This window comes from Alligator sinensis, unplaced genomic scaffold, assembly GCF_000455745.1.
Source record: "Alligator sinensis unplaced genomic scaffold, ASM45574v1 scaffold1455_1, whole genome shotgun sequence".
In the NCBI taxonomy this organism is placed as follows: Eukaryota; Metazoa; Chordata; order Crocodylia; family Alligatoridae; genus Alligator; species Alligator sinensis.
This window is the reverse complement of record NW_005843493.1, coordinates 33,320-48,115: the sequence shown is the minus strand read 5'-3', so window position 1 is coordinate 48,115 and position 14,796 is coordinate 33,320. Positions and strand designations below refer to the sequence as shown.

The following is a 14,796-nucleotide window of genomic DNA, read 5'->3' as shown; positions in this document are numbered from 1 at the left end:
TTTCCCTTCAAGTGTGTCCTCGCCCCACATTTTAGTGTCATCAACATAACCCCTTCTCAAACCTGCTCATGCCCATCAGGTGTCTGCAAGATGCTGTTGTTGCTCTTGCATACCAAGTTTAGCAGGTTTTGCTTTTCACCCTCACAACAACTGTGCACCACTAGGTGCCTGTTGATTCCCTTCCCTTCCTTCCCATCACTCTATTCTCTGTAACAGCTTTCTTGCTGCAAAAGCCCCAGAACTGAACGTGGTATCCCTGTGGTGGGTCTCCATGTTCTCCTCAAAGCGGTGAAATGGAAACAGGCCAGGGACTGGAGCCTTTCTCATGGCAGATATCTCTAGGAGTCCCAAGCCCTTCCCTTTTGAGAAGATTCACTGCAGTCAAGGGCTTGTTCCTAACACTCAGAGGTGGGGGTTGTCACACCCGAGACATTGCTCCATATAGTGCTGTACAGCAAGAGCCCTGCGCTGGGGGCTTTTGAAGGAATCTATTCCCAGGAGTCCCTTTTGTGGGTGCAATGGGGTGGGGGGAGGTGAAGGAGGTGCAGCCTGTGCAGGTTCTGCCTCCTATGGAAATGTGTGGAAATGATACGGTAAAGAAGGGGAAAACCGGGAAGAAAAGAGGCGTGAGGGGATAGAAGAGGAGTTTGAGCAGAAAAAAACCAAGCAAAGGTGGTGAAGGAGACCCCAGAGCAGAGCCAGGTAGACTTGTGTTTGTTTTTTTTAAGGAAAATTTTGTGTGTTCAAAGTCAAATGTATTCCAAATCCACGAGTCATTCAAGAACTGTATGTGGTCCTACTACTGGCAAACATCCTCTACCCCAACCCGGGGCTTCAGATGTTTCCAGATCATCTGGTGGGCATCCTGCTTGCAGGCCCAAGACTAGACTTGGGTTCAGATGCCCCTGGGTTTTGCTTGCCCTCAGCTCGCTCCTGTGGCTGTGCGGCTATGGAGGAGTCTCCCAGTTCCATAAAGTGGGTGTGAAGCCAAGATCTTCACACTGGAAATGAAAGTGGGAGGGTAACTATGCATTACCTCTGCAGGTACTACCCCATATCAGAAAAGTGGTCATCCCCTGTCCCTGGGAAAATCCCTGTGGTGATCATGGTAGAGATTTTTGAGGAGTTCCTCTGGTTGGAGAGTTGCTGGAGGAAGAAAAGGCAGAGGAGGAATGGTCCATGTCAGGGGTATTGTAAGTGTGAGTAAGGGGGCAGGAGTAGGGGCATTCTTGGCTCAAGTGCAAACAGATGTCATCTGCCTGTAAAGTGTATGATACAGTAATGCCAGCTCTCGAAAATTATTGCAAGAGTTGTGATTTCTAAGTAAAATTAAGTCTGACTCATGATGTGGCAATAAACCTCTCAAATCTTGGGATTTTCTCTTCTGACATGTCTCATGCCCAACCAGGCTGGAACTGGCCTCAAAGTCCCTGGGATCATGGGTGGCAGTGGAGCCTGGGCAGGGCTCAGCTGTGGGGAGGTGCAGGGAGACCCACCAGGACAGCACCGCGTCTAGCAGGTGTGCATGCATGGGTGTACGTGTGCGTGCAGACTTGTAGGGTGTGTGTGTGGGATGTGTGCACCCATCTCCCTCCCCCCCATTGGCCAGCCAGGGGTGTGCACAACACACACTCTGATCCTGCAGTACACACACACACACTGGGACCTACAGGGTCACATCTAGTCTAGCCCCTGCCTGGGGCAGGATCAGCTTTGTCCGAACCAGCCAGGACAAACCCATGCCCGACTGCATAGCAACATGTCGCGGTCACCCCTGACCCAGCCCCAGGCATTGCCCCCGCCCTGGGAAAGCAGGGGGGCTGCAGCTGCCGACATCCTGCTACTGCCAGGGGGGTCATGGACATTGCAGGGACCCCAGACCAAGGCCGTGCCCCTGCTGCAGAAGATGGCAAACCCCCACAGTCCGGACCAGTCTGAGCAGGAAGGAAATCCCTTCCTGACCCAGCGCATTATTGGGCTGAGCCTGAGCACAGGGGCAAGACCCTCTAGCCAGGACCCTGTAGGGTTGGTGCCAGCAGGAGCGCTGGCACAGTGCGGTCCCCACCCCCAGCCTCGGGCTAGAAGGAGAGAGCAAGGTGGGGGCAGCGCCAGAGCACCTGTGAGGGGCCGATCCTTTCCCAACAGCAGGGTCCAGGGGCAAACACCCCACCACCAAACCCGAAAGGCAGGACACTGGGGGCTGTGGGTCCAGAGTGTGGGGCGGTGGCAGGGGTGTTGGGGCAGGGGCCTGCCGGTCGGGAGCGAGGGGCACCAGCCTTCCCTGGAGAAGGACCCGGAGCTCCATCTCCCACAGGCCATGGCTGCAGCTTCTCTCCCTGGGAACAAGGGGCTCCGCGTCCTTCTCCAAGGGAGGCCAGGGCTGGCAATGACGGGGTATTAACCACACGGGGGTTGTATCCCTGCTTGGGGCAGAGGAGCAGGGGAGAGTCTCATAGGGGTCTGTAACGGGTGCCAAGACTCCTGGGTTCTCTTCCCAAGCTGCCCCTGCCTCAGTTTCCCTTAGTGTGCACCTCACCTCAGGCCAGCCACAGCTTAGGGGCCCTATGATACCCAGCCCCGACCCCTGGGGGTTGGGAGTGAGGGGTACTGGCAGGGCTGGGGGGGCAGGGGGTTGTGGGTCAGGAGTGAGGGGCACCAGTAGAGCAGGAAGACGGGGCTCCTGATCCCCCCTCCCTCAGGGTCCAGCACCTCCAGGCAGATCCATGTGTTGGGGCAAATCCAAGAGGTGGCACCAGGGGAGGGGTTGGGGCGTAGAGGCGGGGGGAAGGGGGCAGACGGGAGCCATATATAGACCACCTGCCCCAGGGGCCAGACCCCAAAGTAGCTGCCTCCAGCTGCCCCAGGACCCCCTGACAGGATCGGGCTCCGCGATGCCTCGCAGCCACCCCCCACCGTGGGCCCCCTGGGCTCTCCTGGCCTCGGAGCTGCTGATTGAAGGTAGCGGGGGGCGCTGAATGCCTGGGTCCTCCCTGCAACCCAGACACCTGGGTCCTCTTCAGCTCTGGGAGGGAGTACAGGGTTGGGCCGAGAGCGGGGGGACTGGGAACCCAGACACCTGTGTGCTCTAGAAAGGCAGTGGGGTCTGAAGATGAGAGCAGGTGGGTGCACAGCCCGGATGCCTGGGATCCACGGCCTCTCCTCCCCCCCAGCCCGCTGTGGTCCTCAGCTTGGACTGCTACAGCCATGAGGGCACCTACATGCAGGCCGTGGTCCAGCCCAACATGACCCAGATGACCCCTGGGCTGGCCCACAACATGTGCACAGAGCAGATGATGGCCAGGACCATTGGTAAGGCCCTGCCTCAGTTTCCCCTTATGCAGGCCCACCCCAGAGCTGGCTGCATCCCAGATCTGGGACCCTGGACCTCAATCCAGCTCCAGGGGCCTCTCTGGCCTGGGGCCCTGGTCAAGGGGTTGGGCCAACCACAGCCCTAGGAGGGAGGGCAGGGGGATCTGCTCCCATGCCCACAGGCCACGTACACAACAGGCTGTTGTCTGTGACTGATGGCACGTAGTGCATGCCTTGAAGGCAGAGCAAAGGCTTCTGGTCTGGAGTAAGGGGCACCGGCAAGGATGGAGGGGCAGGGGCTGCAGGTCAGGAGTGAGGGGCACCAGCAGGGCTGGGGGGCAGGGGCTGCAGGTCGGGAGGAGAACCAGCGGGGCTTGCGGGGGCAGAGACCTGGCAGGCTCTGTACCCACGCTGTTCCTCCCACCCGCTATCTGCAGTGGGGGCGGGGGGCAGACGGCCGTGCTGCTGCGGGCAGGGTGCAGGGCTGAGCACCTCCTTGGCCTGCAGAGCCGCAGCTACGTGATGTTGCCTTTCATCTCCTCCAAGCTCCACGCCTGTGACTCCGACCTACGCAATGAGCAGTTCTTCAACCACAGCCTCCCCCTCAACGTCCCCCCAGGTACCACTGCTGCCTCAGGGGTGCCAGGGTGGGCGGGCAGGGGCTTTTCCCCCTCTAGGTGGTCCGAGCTGGCCTCGAACTGGGGTCTGGACTGGGTTGGAGAGGGTGTTTCCCCACCGGGGGCACTGGATCTGGGCCCCATCCTGGACCCCTGCAGACTCAGAGTGGGGAGGGTCCAGGGCTGATGCAGGTGAGAGCCCCCTCACCGTGGCCCAGAGATCCCAGCCTCCAGAGCCGGGCAGGGCTCCAACCCGCAGCCTCCACTGTCCGCCTGTCAGAGAGACAACCCAAGTGTCTGGGCTCTACTGGCTGGGGGGGCAGAGGCCCCCTCCATTCCCCTCCAACTGGGCCCATAGTTCACCCAGCTCCTCCCCCAGCCAATACCACCGATGCCCTGCAGTGCTACAGCTGCCTGGGCCTGACCCCCGAGAGCGGCTCGGGGGAGAACATGGATGTGGTTCGGTGCCCCCCCGGATTTCCTCCAGTGCGCCATTGGGACGGCCAGTGCCACCATCGGTATAGAGCCCTGCGGCTGGCAGCCAGGATGCCTGGGGTCACTGGGGGCAGGGAGGGCGAGTTGTTGAGATGGAGGGAGGAAGGCAGAGTGGGCAGAGGGTGTGGGGGGACGGGAGGTGTTGGATATTGGGTGTCCATTGGGTCACCCATTGGGTCACCCATTGTCATTGGGTGGACAGATGGACAGGTCTGTATGGGGATGGAGGAGTGGTGGATGAGGGGGTGCTGGGGTGGAAGGATGGGTGTGTGGGTGGGCATGTTGAGGCCAGCCGGTGGATGAGTATTGGGGTGACTGGATCTGCCGACAGCTCCTGTCCCATCTCCCCTCTCTTTGCCCCCAGACGCGAACCACACAGCTTCCTCCTTCTACCGCTCCTGCCAGGACAGAAACAGCATCCGGACCCACAGCAGCCAGAATTGGGAGAGCTCCACCCATGCTGTCATGGCCACCTGCCATGAAAGTCTCTGCAACGACGGGCCCCATGAGTCTCCCACCCCACCGCCCTTGTCCCCCCACCCCAGCCTAGGGGATTGGCACCCTGAGGGGGCCTAGGCCACATGGGAGAGGAGGTCCTGGCTTGTGGATGCCCAATGCCCCTGGGTGAGGAGGCCCAGCTCCATCCCATCCATGATGCCCCATCCCAGAGCCAGCCACATCTTGGCCCCATTATACCCAGCTCTGATTCCCACCCCAGAGCCAGCTGCAGCTCAGGGCTAGCTTGCTTGGCAAATGCCTGCTAGGCCTCTGTCCAAGACTCCTTCCTCTTGCCCATTAAACTGGACCCCCGGAAAACTGCACCTGCTTTATATGGGGCAGAGCCTTCCCGGTTGCATCTTGGTGCAGGACACAGGGATTAAGAGGAGGAGCTGAGGGCTGCAGGACAGGAGTGTGGGTCCAGAGCAAGGAGGACGAGTGCGGGGGAGAGGCTGTGGGGGGGCAGGGGCTGCGGGTCAGGAGTGAGGGGCACCAACAGGGCTGGGGTGGGGGCAGAGGGCTGTGGGTCAGGAGTGAGGGGCACTGGCAAGTCTCTGGGGGTACCTACACCTCCTTTGTAGCACAGGCCACATCCTAGGGTTACCATACATCTGGGTTTTCCTGAACATGTCCTCTTTTTTGCCCCCCTCTGCTGCATCCAGGTGCGTTTTTTAAATGAGAGCAAACGTCAGGGATTTCCTCCCCCGGGCTGTTTTCAACATGGCCACTGCTGGGTCAGGAGTGAGGGGTGCGTGTGTCCTGCGCTGAGCTGCCCACCTCCCTGCGCCCGACCACCTTCCAGGCTCCGAGTGCCTCCCTTAGGGTGCCTCCCGTCCGGCCGACCCCTTCCCCGGAGCACACCCGCTAGCCTGGGGTTCCCGCTGCCACCATCCAAGGCTCTGGACTCACTTCTGGCTCTGTGCACCTTGGAAAACACAGGCCTGATCGTCCAATGGGTGCTAGACCCAATACAGGCACTTGGGGCACTTCCCCAAGCCAGAGGCTTATTAGGAAGCCTCCCTTAGTCCACCGACCTAAGGGGCCTCCTTGGCATAATTTAGACCCACCCCTCAATAAGTCTCCCACACCGGTCACAAGGAGAGCTTTATTGATTACAGGGGGTAGGGCGGAAACAGGGTAAAAGGTGGAGCAGTGTCATAGAAATACCAGAGGAATATCAGAGGGATCCCATATTGCAAACCAGTATGGCTGAGGGTAGCCTTTTGATCACTCATCTGAGTTACTGGAAGCTAAATATCTAGTCGGGCCTGGAGTAGCTTACTCACACGCATCGTCCAGAGGTGGTTGGAGTTTTCTGACCGCGTGGCTAATGGTTTCTCTTCTTCCTGGCCCATCCCCCTCGGAGGCACCAGGCTTTTGTCCTGTAGGCAGGGAGGAAGATCCCCTGCCCTGAGGGATTCAACACCAGCCTCTCACGCTGGCAGAGACAGGTCTCTGGAGAGGGACACAGACGGTGGCCTTTCTGCCACAAGGGGCACCAGGGGGAAGGGGGTTGTGGGTCCAGAGTGCGGGGCACCAGCGGGGCTGGAGGGGAGACAGGGGGCTGCAGGTCAGGAGTGGGGCATGGGGCTCCAGGTCGGGAGTTAGGGGCACTGGCAGGGCTGGGAGGGGGCAGGGGGCTGCAGATCAGCAGTGAGGGGCACTGGGAATGGGGGCTGGGCATGTGACTGTGGGAAGGGTGTGTGGGGCACTGGCAGTGCCAGGAGGCTGTGGGCTGGGAGTGAGGGGCACTAGTGGGGAGGCGGGGTACCGTTTTTTGGGAGTGAGGGGACTGGCAGGGCTGGGGTCAGTGGGGGGGGAGTGAGGGGCAGCAGAAGGGGCAGGGGCAGGGCACCAGCATGTCACTGCCCCCCATCATATTCCCCCCTGCCCTGACCCCTATCAGCATCTCTTTTAGATCTGGAAATATGGTAACTCTGGCTCTGCCGGGGCAACCTCGGCCCAGCTCTCGGCACCTCGCCGCTCACGCAGGGGCCTGTCAGCAGCATCTCATTTCCTGAGGAGTCTGCAGGAAAGAGAAAGCACAAGTTGTGCCCCGTGATGCGAGAGCCAGGAGCAGCCCCGGGAGGGAGCTCGGCCCAGCCCAGAAGAGCGGAGTGGGGCAGAGATGAACAGCAAGAAACACCCCCGCGCTCTGGAGCAACGAGCTGCTGCAGACGGACTCGGAGCAGGAGGGTTCACAGGAAGAGGAGGCTGAGGGACAAATGAGCAGAAGGGGCTGATGTCGGGGGAAAGGATGGCAACAGGGGATTTGGGGGCTGAAATAACACATAAAATTGGGAGAACAAGCAGCATCTTCTCAGGTGGAAAGAGAAGGGCCTGGGGGTGGGACACGCCGCTGCCCAACTGCCCCATTCTCCAAGCTACACAAATGTGCTGCCGCACACAATAAAACATCATGCCGCACAATAACTTTTAATGCCACACACACAGTGGTGTACCAACGAGGGGATGGTAGGGGGCCATGGCCTCTGGGTGCTGGCCTGGGGGGGACGCCCAGTGCTGTAGCAAGGGGGTGCTGATGCTCCCCCTGCCACTGCTGCTGGCTTCGTGTCCGGCCGCTCACCACCCGCCTCAACCCGGCCATGGGCTGCTTCAGGAGAGGGGAGGGGAGGGGTGGGCACACTGAGATACCTGTGCACTCCCAGCCAGGATTGCTCATGGATCACCAAACCTTAGAGGGATCATTGCACAGCCGGCTCGGCTCCTGGTGCCCGCTCCACACACCAATTCCCTCCTTCCTTACGTTGCTGAGCAGCCTCTTGCCTCGCCGAGGCTTCCCCACTGCTCGCCAGTGAGCCCAGGACAGATCCTGCTTCCCCAACTGCAGGTGCGATCCAGCGCGGGGAGCAGCTCCGAGCTCCAGCTGAAGTGTGGGCAGGGCAAGGAGGTGCCCCCTCTTCAACGTCTCTGCCCACCTCATCTTCTCGGGTCTCTAAGGACTGGGAACTTAACCTTTCATCGTCTCCTGAGGGAAGCTGGTCCCGGGGGAGCTCAGCACTAGGGAGGGCAGGGGTGCCTTGAAGCTGAGACCAGCAGGTAAGCTTATGCTGACGGCTAGGGGACACGACAGCGTGGGCCTAACCCACAGGAAGGTGACACTCATCCTGGTCTCAGCCCCCCTGGCACCAGTTTCTGACTGGGACAAGAGACAGCCTCAGCACTGACCTGTCGGGAGGGTCTTCCCCCACCGCCCAGGAGGGAGCGCTGGGACAAGAACCCAGACACCTGGTGATATTGCAGAATCAGAGCCCTGGTTTTCTGCACCCTCTGGAGAGGACGGGAAGGAAAGGGTAGGGGGATCAGATGAAAGCCCACGTGATGGCACCCACTCCATGGCTGCCTGTCTCTTGCCCCACTCAACTGGTTTGTGTCCTGCAGGAGACGCGCCCTGTGGAAAGGCAGGAATCTCCTGAGGTACAGACGCGGGGAACTCAAAGAAACAGCCTGTGGAAACGTATTCCTGGCTGGAATTGGTGGGAGAGGACGGAGGGGAGAGAGCCAACTCCACCTGGGAGAGAGACACCTGGAACAGGCTGTTCAAAGACCTCCCAAGAGGAGGAGTAGACAGAGGTGACACAGAGGACAACAACGCAACCGAGCCTGGAGGCAGCAGCGATGGCCACAGCATCGGCGGCAGCAGCGACAGCAACAGTGCCAACGACAAGGGCAACGAATGGACAGAGAATGCAAACCCCTCAAATAGGAAGAAACTGTTTGAATTTGGGAAACAACTGTGGATGGGAGTGGGGAAGTGCAGGTGCACTTATCGTAACAGGCATGTAGGATATACCTTGTTGTAAGGTGTGTGAAGGAAAGCGTACGGGAGATGTTGTGTATATATATATATATATATATATGTATAGAGAGAGAGAGAGAGAAATATATTTTTCAAAAAACCTCCCCCAAACCACTACATCAGTTGCGTCTGTGGAGTTTCACTGCCATTTTTTCATGGTCCCAGGTTAATTTTCTAAGGATCCTGAGCTGCCCGTGCCTTTCACAGGTCAGTGGGAATCTTCATTTCCACTTTTTGTCCTTTCACTCCTTCCCCATGCCCTTAGTGTCTGAGAATCATCTGCCAAGATGGTAGGGATGTCTGCAGTGGCCCCAATCACACAGGACATCATCAGAGAGATCCCCATATGCCATCCTGTCTGGTGTCCCACAGTCTCCTCTTGGAAAAGTGTTTTACCCAGCATGTTTTAAACCAAGTCATGTTCTGTCACAAATGCCCAGAATGCCTAGCATCTCTTGCTCCCCCTTGACGTATGGGGATTTTCTCATTAAAAAGCTAGGTGACTGTGGCATCGATGCCTACACAGTCAGATGGGTTGCAAATTGGCTGAGGGGCTGCACCCAAAGAGTGGTGGTGGATGGGTCATTTTCGACCTGGAGGGAAGTGGGCAGTGGAGTCCCCCAGGGCTCGGTCCTCGGGCCTGCACTGTTCAGTTTCTCTATTAGCGACTTGGACAACGGGGTGAAGAGCAGCCTGTTTAATTTGCAGACAACACCAAGATTTGGGGCGAGGTGGGCATGCTAGAAGGGAAGGACAGATTACAGCAGGACCTGGACAGGTTACAGGGGTGGGCAAATGAAAATAGGATGGGATTCAATACTGACAAGTGCAAGGTGCTGCACTTGTGCAGTAGAAACCAGCAGCACACCTACAGGCTGGGGAATTCCCTTCTCGAAAGCATAGTGGCAGGAAGAAATCTTGGAGTCATTATTGACTCCAAGATGAACATGGGCCGACAATGCGAGAACACGGTCAGTAGGGCTAACCGCACCTTGTCCTGCATCCACAGGTGCATCTCGAGCAGGTCCAGGGAGGTGATCCTCCCCCTCTACGTGACACTGGTCAGGCCGCAGGTGGAGTATTGTGTCCAGTTCTGGGCGCCGCACTTCAGGAGGGCTGTGGACAGCATGGAGCGGGTCCAAAGGAGGGCCACTTGCATGATCCGGGGACAGCAGGGCAGGCCCTACAAGGAGAGGCTACGGGACCTGAACCTGTTCAGCCTCCACAAGAGAAGCCTGAGAGGGGATCTGGTGGCTGTCTATAAACTTACCGGGGGGACCAGTGGGGTTTGGGAGAGACCTTGTTCTCCCGAGTGCCTCCCGGAGTAACAAGGAATAACGGCCATAGGTTGCTAGAGAGTAGGTTTAGATTAGACATCCGTAGGAACTATTTCACAGGGCGGCTAGGATCTGGAACCAACTTCCAAGGGAAGTGGTGCTGGCTCCTACCTTGGGGTCTTTAAGAGGAGGCGTGACGTCTACCTGGCTGGGATCATTTGAGCCTGATTTTCTCTCCTGCCCAGGCAGGGGGTCGGACTAGAAGATCTACAAGGTCCCTTCCGACCCTACATCTATGACTCTCTGAACAAACCCGTGCTGGCTGCCCCTCAGCATGCTTGTCAAGAATGGACTCTGATGATTCTTTCCAGAGTCTTACCAGGGATTGAGGTCAAGCTGATCGGCCTGTAGTTCCCTGGATCTACTTTCGTCCCTTTCTTGAAGATGTGCACCACATTGGCCTTCTTCCAATCTTCAGGTACTTCACCCGAGTGCCAGAATTTTTCAAAAATCTTTGCCAGCGGCTAGGCTATGCCTCCTGCCAGCTCCGTAAGTACTCTGGGGTGCAATTTGTCAGGACCCGCTGACTTGAAGGTGTCCAGCCTCTCGAGGTGTTCCTTTACAAGGTTTACACTGATGCTGGTTATAAATTCACCCTCTCCCTGGCTGTCCCACATCTTGCTAGGCAACCCTTTGGGTTGAAGAACAACCGATGCAAAGTACCCATTAAGCAGGTTAGCTTTTTCCTGGATGTTGGTTGTCAGTTGTCCCATTTGGTTTAGCAGGGGTCCAATGTTACCCTTGCTTTTCTTCTGACTCCCCACATATCTCAAAAAGGACTTTTTATTGTCCTTGATATGTGTAGCCAGGTGGAGTTTGGTTGCAGCCTTGGCTGACTTGGTTCGCTCCCTACAGGATCAATGCAGAGTAATCCTCCTTTGTGGTGATTCCTATCTTCCATCCTCTTTTTTGGCATAAGAGGTCCACGAGTTCCCTGCTGAGCCAAGGGAGTTGCTGTGTCTTTTTATGACCTTTCCTCTGAGATGGGATGGACATCTCTTGTGTTTCCAGGATCGCTCCCTTAAGGAGTGACCACTCCTCTTGGACTCCTCTCCCTGCTGAGTCTTGGTCCTTTAGTGCCTCGACAACAAGCCTCCTGAGCTTATCAAGGTCAGCTTTCCTAAAATCGAGGACTTCTGCATTGCTGACTGACTTGTCCACTATAGACAGCACTGGTGAGATCGCAGCTGGAGTAGTGCACGCCGTTCTGGGTGCCGCACTTCAACATGGATGTGGAAAAGCTTGAGAGAGTTGAGAGAAGAGCCACCTGTATGATCAGAGACTGACAAGGCAAGCCATACGAGGAAAGCATGAGGGAACTGGGCCTCCTCAGCCTAAAAAAGAGAAGGCTGAGAGGGGACTTGGTAGCAGCTTCCTGCTACATCAGGAGAATACGGCAAGGGCTTGGTGAACAACCAGAAGTAATGGCCACAAACTCCTGGAAGACCATTTCAGGCTCAATTCTAGGAAAAATTTCTTCACAGTCAGGGTGTCCAGGCTCTGGAATAAACTCCCTCCAGAGGTGTGCAATCACCTACCCTGGAAGTCTTCAAGAGGGGACTGGACAGTCACCTAGCTGGGGTCACCTGACCCCGGTTGTCTTTTCTGCCTGGTGGAGGGGGGGCTGGACCCAATGATCTGGAGAGGTCCCTTCCAGCCCCTGACAAGCTATGAATCTAGCCAGTATCCCCCACACCCCACCCACAGAGCCCAGGCAGCCGTGCTCCCAGCCCCTGCTCGCACTGCCCAGCCCCCACTCCTTTCTGAGCACCCAGGTGCCCAAGCTCTCATCCCCTTCCCTCGCCTTCCCTCCCCAGCTCTCACCTGCTCAGCCGACGGCTCCTACAGCATGTGCAGCCCCACCATCCTCTCCCCATCCCTCACTGCTCCCTGTGCCAAGGGCTGCATCTGCCTCGCCAACCCCATCCTCATCAGCACTGACTGCATCCCAGCATTGGCCTGCAGCTGCCTTAGGCCCAGCAGCACCTACCATCCAGTGAGTAGTGTAGTGCAGGGCAGGATAGACCAGGGCCTGGCTGCACCCAGCTCTGGGGTGCAGCAGGGCTGGTATAACAGGTTGCCAGATGCAGCCAGCTCTGGGGTGGGGGGAGGCCAGGTATAACAGGGAGCTGAGATGCAGCTATCTTTGGGGTGTAGAGCGCAGCTGAGTATAACAAACCACGCAGGAACCAGAGGGGATTCGCATGCCTGTTGCTGCATGTTCATGCCTGTTTCCCCGCAGTGGGGGGGTGGGCACGTGGTTTGAGGAAAAGTGCTTCGAATGCTGCGTGTGCTGCATGCCCGGGAACCTGAGGCTTGAGCACAGTCACCGTGGCACCTTTGCGAACTGTTGGTTCCAGGATGATGAGTACGAATGCCGGCCCCTCGGTGCGTGTTCCCAGCTCTGGGGGCAGTGCTGGGGAGAACAGGGCCTAGGTGTGCCAGGCTCTGGGATGCAGCTGAGGCAGGTGTAACAGGGCCCCAGTTGCACACAGGTCTGGTGTGGGGCTGGACTGGGTGTAGCAGGGACCTGGATGTGCCCACATCTGGGGTGAGGCAGACCTGAGTAGACTAGTACCCCAGATGGAGCCATCTCTCAGTGCAGGCAGGGCCAGGTATAATAGACACTGGATGCACCCAGCTCTGGTGTGGTGCAGGTCTGGGTATAATGGGCCCAGATGCAGCTGGGTTCTCCTAGTCTAGGGAGGCCCCGGATGCCTGGGTTTCCTCACGGTGTTGGCTCTGCCCCACTCTGGGAGTCCCAAATGCCTGGGTTCCCTTTTGTTTTGGGGTACCCGGACACCTGGGTTCTCTTCATCTCGGAGGGACTCCTGATTTCTCCCATGATCTGGGCTCCCCAGACACCTGGGCTCTGTGCTTCCTCTCCCCAGACACTTGAAGGGCCCCAAGGCCCACTGCAGCGCTGTGGGGTCCCAGATGCCTGTGTTCCCTGCTGGGGGGTGGTGCCCAGGTGCCTGGGTTCCCTGGACAGGTCTGAGTCCAGGACGACTGCATTTCATGTAGCAGGATGGGGATGGACACCTGCGTTCACTTTGGGATTGGAGGGGGGATGCGTGGCCTGGACATCTGGGTTGCCGGGGGTCCAGGTCCTGCTGCCCCCTGATTGCAGCCCCAACGCAGGGCACTGCCTGGAGCTGGATACAGAGGCTTGTGGCGGCAATAGAGGTGCATGGGCACCAGGGACTGGGGAGGGGAGCCGGGATGCCTGGCTTCTCCTGTTGGGGAGTGGGAGAGGGGGAATTGTGCCTTGCCAGTGTCCCTGGGAATGGGATGGAGGCTTGGACCCTGGATGCCTGGGTTCCCTTTGGACGGGGGCAGGAGCCAGGATGCCTGGGGTCTCTTCCAGCTCCACTCCGGTCTCCCAGCCGTGGCATACCCTGGTAGTAATTTCGGGTTGCTGCAGCCGCCACAGCTCAGGGGGTTGGGGGTGGGGGCGGGGCAGCTGGAGACCCCCCCGGGCTATTCCCACCACCTGTTTCAGCCTTGGACACCTGGATTTCCTGGGTAAGGCCCAGCTCTGACGCACAGCCACCGCTGTAGGAGTCCATCCCCATAACCAGCCCCTTGCTGAGAGCCACAATGAACGGGTGAGAGGGAGGTGCTCGGACACCTGGGGTCTCTAGGCAGGGGCTGGGGGCAAGAGCAGGGGGCTGGGAGCTCAGTCACCTGGGTGCTCAGGGAAGGGAAGTGGGGCTGGAGGGAGGAAAGCAGTGAGGGCTGAGGGACCTTTCTCCTGGGTTCCCTGGGAGGGGAGTGGGGCCTGGGGGGAAGGCAGGGGGGCCAGGGTAAGACAAGATGTTCCTCTTCAGGAGGAGGCCATCCCTGCCCCAATGGTCATTCCCTGCTCAGCCATCATCTGCTGGTGGGCAGAACCAGAGGCAGCCACACCGTTTCCTGCAGCTGCCCAGGGGGTCTGGGTGTGGGGACCTGTTACCCCGTGATTGTACTGGGAGTGGTTCACCCCCAGAGAGAGACAGGAGGCCCTGGGCCCTTGAACGTCTCCTCACAGACTGCGGAAGGCATTTGCACCACATTTATCACTGCATAGGCAGAGTGCCGTATTGTTTCTGCTCCATGCCCACATCTCTGGGGTCTCTGGCGCGCCAGCTGGAGGAGCTCCAGGCCACAGTCCAGAGACTGCGCGCCATCAGGGACTGAGCAGGAGATCGACTCCTACTGCCAGGCCCTTCTCCCCCGGGAGACGGAGGGTAGACCACGGTCTCTCTCCAGGACAAGGGAGGACTCGGGGACCTCCCATGCTGTCCAGGGCTTGGACCAAGGTGGTCAAAGGCCCCAAGGCCCGCCGCACCAAGGTCCCGGCCCCACTGGAGCTTTGCACCTCTTGCAGCCCCAGCAGAGCCTGCTGAGTTTCCAGCTCCCGCAGACAAGCCGGGCTTTACCGTAGCTGCCGGGACTCGGGGACCTCCCATGCTGTCCAGGGCTTGGACCAAGGTGGTCAAAGGCCCCAAGGCCCGCCGCACCAAGGTCCCGGCCCCACTGGAGCTTTGCACCTCTTGCAGCCCCAGCAGAGCCTGCTGAGTTTCCAGCTCCCGCAGACAAGCCGGGCTTTACCGTAGCTGCCGGCCCCGCTCTCCCCAAGACCAAACGCAAAGTGCTGTCGTGGGAGACTCCATCCTGAGGGGACTGAGGGGGCAACCTGCCGCTCCGACCCCTTAGCCCGGGAAGTCTGCTGCTTCCC

At 58.7% G+C, this 14,796-nt stretch overlaps 1 pseudogene; it reads left to right on the top strand.

Moving 5' to 3' along the window:
* Window positions 1-2,891: 2,891 nt before the first annotated feature.
* On the top strand, window positions 2,892-4,997 carry LOC106723289 (annotated as a pseudogene).
* Window positions 4,998-14,796: the final 9,799 nt, after the last annotated feature.